Below are 9,560 nucleotides of genomic sequence, written 5' to 3'. Positions count from 1 at the left end.
TTTGCTTCGTCTCCATATTTAATGAGAATGCTTCTTGACTTCCACTCTTTTGGTGCTGCCTGTGGGCTTGAGAGTTAGTATTTTTTATCATCTGAAATAAGCGTCCTTCAATTTCCAGTTCACTGGAGCTTTTTAGAAGAAAATCAGGAATGGTTGTTGACATTTAACAAACATCTATTTGGCATGTGAAATGATCTCTCTTTTTTTATTTTTTATTTTTATTTTTTATATCTTTTTTTAAAAGATTTTATTTATTTATTCATGAGAGACACAGAGAGAGAGAGAGAGGCAGAGAGACAGGCAGAGCGAGAAGCAGGCTCCATGCAGGGAGCCCGATGTGGGACTCGATCCCAGGACTCTGGGATCACACCCTGAGCTGAAGGCAGATGCTCAATCACTGAGCAACCCAGCCATCCCATGTGAAATTATCTTTTTCTTCTCTGACCTATTGCTGTGGTTATTCAGCTTACTCCTTTTTTTGATATAGCATCATCCATGCATTCCAGGAATGTTTGCTCATGATGTATACTTTTAATATATTATTGGACTTACTTTTGACTTAATCTGATTAAACTTTTATTAGGACTTTTTATCTATATAAATGAGACTAGCGTATGCGTCATTCATGCATTCCATTTTACTTTGGTGCCATTTGTTGGGTTTTAATATAACTAGGGTTATTTTGGCTCTACAAAAAGAATTGAGAAGTGTGTGAGTCAGGGTCCTGGCATGAAACATCCTCCCAAAATAGTTTAAATAAAGAGACTTGAATGAAGGGGCTACCTACAAAAGTGTGAATAAGGGGAAGGGAACAGACAAGGGATGGTGAGGCACCTGGAAACTAGTCATGACCAGGAGCTGTTACCATCTTCACAGCCACAGGGACAGGGGAGGAACCCATGTGACTGGAGCACAGAGAGCTAAGGCTGGGGACATTAGTGCCCAGAGAGAGGGCACTAAAGTAGGGAGGGAGCAGGGAAGATATACCTGCACTTCTCTCCTCCCACCTTCCAGCTTCCTGCCCATGCCTCCTGTTGTCAGAACCCAAGTGGAAGCTTTGCAGACCAAGGGGTCTCTGGGAGGTACGCAGTTTGTGGGGAGTCAGCCCCTGGGGCATGAGATGTGGCAGGGAAGGATATGGTTTCTGTCTCATGACTGGATCCTGATGGATCCCTACAGAGTCATGTGCCTAACAGCTTTTAAATATTCACTGAGGTCTTTTATACAACTTCCTTATACAGATTTTTGTTGTTGTTCACTATGATTTTGCATATTTTGATTCTCCCTTGCTTGCTAAGAGTGCATGGCTGAGTATTTTTCCCCCACAGAAGGTAGAGCTGTGCTTGATATGTGTTCTAAGTTCAGCGTGTAGGAGAGTCTTTCTTGTCTTCATGCAAGAATGCACCTGGCAGATTGCTGCAATTTTAGGTCACAACTGTGACCTCTCAAAATTCTGTAGAAAAGTGGTCCCTAAAGTGTATTCCATTGAACACTCATCTTACCACATGGTGGATGCAAAGAGGTTTCATTGTCAAATAAATTTGGAAAACTGTACTCTCTAATCTTGCTGAGTTAAGAATATGAACAAACACTTAAAAAAAAAAAAAAAAACAAACCCTGAGATTCGGGCTGGGATTTTGTCTTTTTTCTTCTTCTTTTTTATTTTTTTTAAGATTTTATTTATTTATTATTCATAAGAAACAGAGAGAGAGAGAGGCAGGGACATAGGCAGAGGTAGAAGCAGTTTCCATGCAGGGACCCTGATGTGGAACTCGATCCCGGGACCCCAGGATTATGCCCTGGGCCAAAGGCAGGCGCTTAACCACTGAGCCACCCAGGTGTCCCTTATTTTTTTTCTTCTTCATTCAGCACTTCCTGAGTTTGTTTTATGGCAGAAGCTCTTTTCTCCAACAGAAGCACTTCCCAACATTCCAAGGAATCTCTCTTCCATTTATACATTTTCAGGAATATTATAGATGTTGCCTGAACCTTTTGCTCTCCAGGGGTGCTTATAGGATTATTTCCTTATCCTCCAAATGGACAAAATCCTGAATGGTATTTCCAAGGATGCCTTTGTTTTTACTAATTTGACATGGGTAAAAGGAACCTTTTAACTTTATAGGTTCAGGTTTTTCGTCAGCCTTCATTCTACTTGGATTCTTGCTTTTGTGCAGTTTCTTCTTTGGGCCTCCATGTCTGTTATTTTTTCTCCTATTGTTTTTTGTCCCTTTGGGTATTTCCTCTGCATTTTCAGAGAACTCCTATCTTCCGTATTTACGGATTCAATTTTCTGTAGTTTCAGTTCTGTTCTTTTTACCATCAAAATGCAATTTTGAATTCTGTTGCTGCTTTTTGGTTTCTTTATAGCCTTTGGGGTTATGGTTTGCTTTTGATTTCTACCTGCTTCTCAGCCAGCAAACTTCTCATCTCATCCTTTCCTCTTATTTTTGACTCTCCTTTCTTAGAATTCACATTTTAATTAAATGAATTGAGTACAAAGTGAATGTGGTCTGAAAGTTATTTATGTTTTTGTGACAAATCTTTTTCGAAGGAATTCTTTTTCTCTGCCTTTTGAGGGACACGATCTTTTCCCTTCATGATACAGAATCTTTCTAAAGACTGTATTTGCAAGCATGTGTTTACATATGGGTGTGTGCATGTGGGCGTGTGTTTGCTTTTACTCCTCCTTAAAAAAAATCAGTATTTTGTGAAATGTTATTATTTTCCCCAAAACAGGAGGCAAAGAAGGAGATTCTCTTTAGCTCATCATACACCTGGATGCTTTTCCAATTGTCCTGTCATATTTTAGGCTGAAGGACTGGTTAATGAAAACTCATGTCACTGGGTGGCTGCAAACACAAATTGCCCGTGATGTATGTCCTCCCCCCACCCACTCATTGCCGGAGTCAACCCGTGGATCTCACTGGCTCCAGGGTATGTGTGTGTGTGTGTATGTGTTGTGTGCACATGCACACTTTTTTCTCAGGTCAAGGCTTCCAAGGGCCATTATGAGCTCGGGGATCTAGTTGAAGGAAAGGGATGGGCATCAGCAAGGGGCAGGCCCCGTGGGGAAATATGCCTGTGCACCAGGGAAGCTGTATGCCATGTTCCTTCTCTAGGTAACTGACAAAGCCATGACAAGGTGTCTGCCCACCCTGTCAGGACAGGAAAGATGTGGTATCAGAGAAAACCTGATCCAGGGAGGAGCTTCCCCTAGTTGTCTACTTGGCCTATCAACTGTGTGCACCCCAGGACTTCCCAGTGAGCTCCTCCTAAATACGGTTGATCTGTAGCACTGATACATCTTCCATCTGCCATACTGTCTGCAAACCCCATGCTTCCCACCTGTCCTCCAAGTCCAAGGGCAGTCAGCCCTACTTGCTTCGCATGAGGGAACTTTTTGCTTTCTTAGAAACTGGAATTGTGAACCAGCCCTCGGGGGTCTCCCTTCAGTCTGGATCTTGCCCATTTTCCACAGATCGGCGGCATTCCTGGCACAGAAATACGCCTTCCCTGGTTCCCAGGCCAACACAGGCTTTCCCTTTATATTCATTTGATCAATTCAGCTGGGATCCAGGCAGAAGGAGAGCCCTGCAGCAGCATAACAGGATGTCACGTGGGACTTTTCCTTCTGTTCTGGAATGCAGCTAAGACCCAAAACTGAGTACAAAAACACTAGGGACCCTGTGTCCCTACATTCAGAGAATTGCGGGTGAGCAGAGGAGCTATATTATCTCCCATTGGTGGGGCTTCCAGGGGGTCACACTGGCTCCTCTCTCATCAACTACCACCACCTCCCACAAGGGGTGCAAAGGGCAGGGGTGAAGGGATTCATTTGCTGTGTGGGCAGCGCTGTTACAGCAGAGGCTACTCTCTCCCCTCTTTGGGGGAGGCTGCTTTTTCTCCCCAAAGCCACAGGGAATTTCGAGTTATGGCAGACCAGCACATCATAGCCCAGGCAAGTGTCTGCGGACTCTGTGATATACCTCTGCACTGAGTAGGGAAAGGGGAAATAGTTAGATGGCAGGTGGAGAGAGCCATGTGTGGTGGCAGAGCTCAAGCCCACATGCTGGTGTCCAGCCCAGGAGGTCCTCATGCAGGACTTTGAAGGATGCCTTCGCAGGTCCTCCAGTGGGAGCCAGCTTTTGAACAGAGAATGAGTCAGAGGGGCCAGAGAAGCAGGGACAGTCCACCCAGGAGAGGACAGTCTTAGGAGATTTGCTTCCATATCCTCCTGGGCCCCCCAGTCCCAGAGATCCCCGGAAGAGAGAGCAGGAGGATGGATGTAGTCGGATTCCCCTTGCTCTGGGCCATCAGCTGGGGGTCAGGGCTCGTCTAAGTGGAGGTGGGGAGGCCGGAGGGGATGAGCAGGAACCAGTCTCAGTTCTACTTACAGAAACTAGAGTGGTTGGGACGCCCGAGGGGCTCAGCAGTTTAGCACCTGCCTTCGGCCCAGGGTGTGATCCTGGGGTCCCGGGATGGAGTCCCGCATCGGACTCCCTGCATGGAGCCTGCTTCTCTCTCTGCCTGTGTCTCTGCCTTTCTCCGCGTGTCTCTCGTGAATAAATAAATAAAATCTTAAAAAAAAAAAAAAGAAACTAGACTGTTCTAATAGATGAAGATGGCAGGGAGTTGGGCTATGCAGCCATTGTCACCGAGAGCCCTGCCACCCAGCAGAAGGGGGGATTTCAGCAGGGCCGAGTGTGGTGAGGAGGGTGGTGGTTAGAAAGCCTCTTACACCCCAACAAATTGAGACTCAAGGAAATCTGTTACATTTGAACAAAAGCAAAAGGGAAAAAACCCAGCTGTGGAACGCTTAAGGTAAGGAAGGTACAGAAGTGTGGGATGGGAGCATCCGTGACGGAAGAGGGAGAGAGGCAGCCATCCGCGGGGTGGGGGTAGGGGACCTCAGGGGCGGGAGTAATGCGTCTGTGCCCTTTTGCTTGCAAGTGATAGAAGCCCCGTTCACACCAGCTTCAGCAGAAGTGGGATTTATTGGAAGGATCCTGGAGCATTTCACAGAATCTAAGTAAGAGTCTGAAAGTTGAGTGGGAGGAGGGGTGGGGCCACAGGTGGGCGTGAGCAGCATCTGGAACCCAGGATCTGCAAGCCCCAGGACCTTTGCACACCCTTATGTTTTCCTTGCACTGCAGGTCAGCCTTGCTGTCCCCTCACACAGACTGGTCTTCTCACAGGGAACAGAAAATGTGACCATTAACAGCTTCTAAGTGTTGTGACCTGGGGGTTCTGCTACAGGACAGAACTGCCTCTCAGTGGCCCCAGAGGAGGCTTGGACCATCAGCTGGGCCCCGTGAGGGCCGCTGTGCTGAGAAGCAGTGAAGGACCGTCCCAGGAGAAAGAAGGCTGGGGTCCATCAGGTGGTCTCTTTCTTTTCTTCTTTCTTTCTTTCTTTCTTTCTTTCTTTCTTTCTTTCTTTCTTTCTTTCTTCTTTCTTCTTTCTTTCTCTCTTTCTTTCTTTTTTTTTAATTAATTAATTAATTTATTTATTTATGATAGTCACAGAGAGAGAGAGAGAGAGAGGCGCAGAGACACAGGCAGAGGGAGAAGCAGGCTCCATGCACCGGGAGCCCGACGTGGGATTCGATCCCGGGTCTCCAGGATCGCGCCCTGGGCCAAAGGCAGGCGCCAAACCGCTGAGCCACCCAGGGATCCCCTTTCTTTCTTTCTTTCTTTCTTTCTTTCTTTCTTTCTTTCTTTCTCTTTCTTTCTTTCTTTCTCTTTCTTTCTTTCTTTCTTTCTTCTTTCTTTCTTTCTTTCTTTCGATTTTATTTTTAAAAAATTTTTAAAGATTTTATTTATTTATTCATGAGACACAGAGAGGGAGGCAGAGACACAGGCAGAGGGAGAGGCAGGCTCCCTGCAGGGAGCCCAATGTGGGACTCAATCCCGGGCCCCCGGGGTCACGTCCTGAGCCAGAGGCAGATGCCCAATGACTGAGCCCCCTGGACGTCCCACGGCTGGTGTTTCTGGCAGGAATCGGACAGCCTCATGCTGGCCTCCTGCAAAGACGTGGCTCCCACTGCAGAGGCTCTGATGACACTGTGCCTCTTCGGAGACCCATGGCAAGGGAAACAACAGATAACAGCTTGCATTTATTGTGTGCCTGCTGTGTACCAGGCCCTGGGCTGTGCTCTGCGTGAAATTTCACTTCGTCCTCACAGAAAACGTATTATTTCCACCCATTTCGGGGATGAGGATGCAGCAGCTTGGAGAGGGTAGGAGCCAAGGTCATGGGGCCCTGAGGGGCGGCCCGGGCACCCTGCCTGTTTGTGTCTGGCTCTAGGCCCACCTTCTTCACCATCAAGCTCTTCCACCTCCAAGATTGAGCGTCTGGGCCTGGACATTTCCAGGGAAGGAAGAAGAGTCCATGGGGTCCGGGGTGTGGTTCTGTGGCGTGGACCTACAGGCAAGCACAGCCGGAGCAGCGGACGCAGCCTGGGGCCCGGCTGAGTCGCAGGGAGCTCGCAGAGGATCCTTGGATCACCTGAGAAGAAGATTCTATGGTAAATCTCTGCTGTGGTCCGTGCTGTGGCTGCGAAGCCCGGCCCTCGACCCTGGTGGCTTGCAGGGGAGAAGGGGGCCCAGCGTCCTGTGCTCCCTCCTCCTCCACCAGCTGGAGGGGAGTCCTTGTCCCTGTCCAGGCTCTCGCTGGGGACACTGCGGACTGCAGGCAGCACCGTGCCCAGCAGAGGGCGCCAGAGCCTCTTCACGGCCAGGAGGGCCGCGGGTCTGTAAGCTCCCTGCCCATTCCTCCTGCCTCCGTGGGCCTGGCTCTGCGCACCTGCACCCTGCGCACCTGCACCCTGCGCGGACAGATGTGCATGTGCCTCTGTGTGTGTGGGGGGGGGCGGGGGGCATGTCAGGGCATCGGGACCCATACGCTGTCCCTAAGAAGCCTCTGATTTTACAGATTCCAGGAAAACCATTTTCCAGGCAGGCATTTCAGTTCTAGTTTCTGTTGCACCGCGGGGCAGGCACAGAATGACTTTGCAGGAAGGGAGGTCACCAACCCTCCAGGGCCTGGCCACGTAGGTCTCGGCTCCCAGCTCACTCCTGCCATCCTGGTGGACCGTCCCAGCATCCCGGGAGCCAGGGCGGTAGCAGCCTCACCGGACAGCTGGGGATGATGAGGCTCAGAGAAGTTAAATAACTTGCCTGAGGTCACACGGCGAGGAAGTGGTGAAGCTAAGGTTCGAACCCTCGTCTCTCCGATCCCGAAGAACATGCTGGTCTCGCATCTTCGGAACTAGATTTCTCAGACTTGTCTTTTCCTCACAGGCAGACCCCACCAAAAATGGGCTTGAAAGCAGCCCAGAGAGGTTCCGGGAGCAGCAGCTGGCTCGTGGCTGGGCGGGCAGCTGAGAAATGAAGGTTGATGGACGGTTTGTGGCCAGTTTCTAGGAGTCCGGGAGCTGTTTGCTGTGGGCTGATGGGGAGTGAGAGCCCAGGTGGGGGGGAGGGAGAAGGGGGAGGCAGAGATAGGGAGGCAGAAATGAGAGAGAGAGAGTCAGACGCAGAGACACAGAGAGAAAGAGACACTGAGAGAGACACAGCGGGGGAGCATGGCTATGAGGCACCCAGCTGCCTCGCTGGCTTCTCGCCCTCAGGGTGGGTCTCCTTCCAGCTTTGCATGGAAGCCTGATGGCTGGTTGGGGTCTCTTTATGAAGGGAAGGCCTGACCATAGCACCAGGCTTCTGGGACAGAGAGCAGGGCTTGGAGAAGAGAATCTTCCAGGCCTGAGAGTGTCTCCTCCACATACATGGCATTGGGGTATGAGCCTTTCCAGCTCGGGGGCCCGGGGCTCAGACCCAAGGAAGAGTCAGCATTGCAGCTTCGTCCTGGGTGCCTCAGGGCTGAGGCGTGTCCCTCTAATGTACCTGACCTCAGTTGCCCTTCCTCACTGCCCAGACGCCTCTCTTCTTCCTCACAAGAGGAAATGCAGGCGCTTGCTCGGCCTGTGCTCCGCCTGCTTCCTGAGCAGTCTGCTTTCCCAGGAACAGAGCGAGGACTCCCGCCTTCTGCTCACACACAGGCCTGTGGTACCCCCTGCCCGCAGCAGCACTTGGCAGGCCTTTTGGGCATTTCTCTGCCCCCCCCCCCGTCTCCACCCTTCTCTCCATGTGGTTCTCTTACCTCCCTGCCTGCCTCCTGGTCCCCCAAGGTGGGCAGCTCAGAGGCCACCGGTCCCTGGGACTCGGCTCCCCGAGGAGGCTGTGGAGCTGCAAGTAACAACAAACTGCCCTCCATATAGAAGTAGCACCACTGTCTGGGACTCTCTTAGGCTGGGAGAGGCCTCTAGGCTGGAACCCAGGAGACCAGCCTGGCCCATCCCATCCATGTGCAGGTGACCTAGAGTCAGCCACTTCCCTTGCGTGGCCTGTGCTACCTGGCTGACACTTAGGGGTTCTCTGGGGTTGCCTGCCCTTTAGGCCAACACTCTACCCTCCAGACTATACTCGAGGGGAGGCATGAGGACCCAGCCGCCCACAGGCCTCAGGCTGCCATTTGACCTGCCCCCAAAGCATTCTGCTCTGCCCCTCAAGGAAGACTTGCACCTGGGGCTGCGGCACACCTGGGAGCCAGAGATTGGTGGGGTCCGGTGGGGAGGAGAGTGAAGGAACTCACTGGTTTATAGCAGCTGCCAGCTCCCATGGGGTAGCTACTCCCTGCCCAACGGATTTCAAGCTACTGACTTGATGGCCCTGCATGCAGAACTAGGGAAGGCGTGCAAATAATTGTGCCTGAGCCAGGACGAGTGGACCTGAGCACAGCTAAGGGGAAGAAAGGGCGTGCATCTGGGGACCCTGACCGCAAGGACGTGCCCAGTCCCCTGGGGGGAGAGCCCCCAGCAGATCTGCAGAGCTGCACGGCCCTCTGGCTACACCTCAGAAGAGGGGATTAAAAGCGCCAGGGAGCGTTATGAAGGAATTTCTTTCAGAAACAATCAAATCACTTTGCAATTTAATTGCCTAAATATTTTTTACCTAATTTAAAATCGCCTGTCATGTGAATAATTGGGCAACGCTTTATTGAATTACGGGAGGAATGCAGTGCCCAAATTGAAGAAGTAATCAAACATTTGCATCTTTGAATCAAGTGGTTGATGGACACCCGAGGAGGCTGTGCTGGAGGGGGCTCCCTTGCTGGGCCCCCCTTCCTGGGAGCCCGAAGGCGGCAGGGGCCCTTTCTGCGTGGCCCCCCTGGCCCGGCCAGCCTCCCCGCCTCCCCTGCTGCTCCCAGCTTCACTGCACTTTGCTCAGCTCCCAAGTTCTCCTGGTTGTCCTGTGTCTCTCGCTGCCCTGGGCTTTCCCGGTCCTGTCCTCTCCCCTCGCCCAGCTGTCCTCCTTGTCCTCTCTTCCTGCCTCTGTCTTTGCCTCGCTCCTCTCACTCTTCTCCCCCCCTCTGGATATTGTGTTTGCTTTGTGGGTTCGCTTTACCTCTCCCCCTGCTGATTTGGTGCCAATTCAGCCCTGCCCCTCGGGGGAGCCCAGAGCAAGGGCCTGTGGTGAGCCCGAGACATCCCCAGGATTTTGCCACA

The sequence above is a fragment of the Canis aureus genome, chromosome 32 (assembly GCF_053574225.1).
Source record: "Canis aureus isolate CA01 chromosome 32, VMU_Caureus_v.1.0, whole genome shotgun sequence".
Lineage (NCBI taxonomy): Eukaryota > Metazoa > Chordata > Mammalia > Carnivora > Canidae > Canis > Canis aureus.
The sequence above is the reverse complement of the archived record's forward strand: the minus strand, read 5'-3'. Positions refer to the sequence as shown.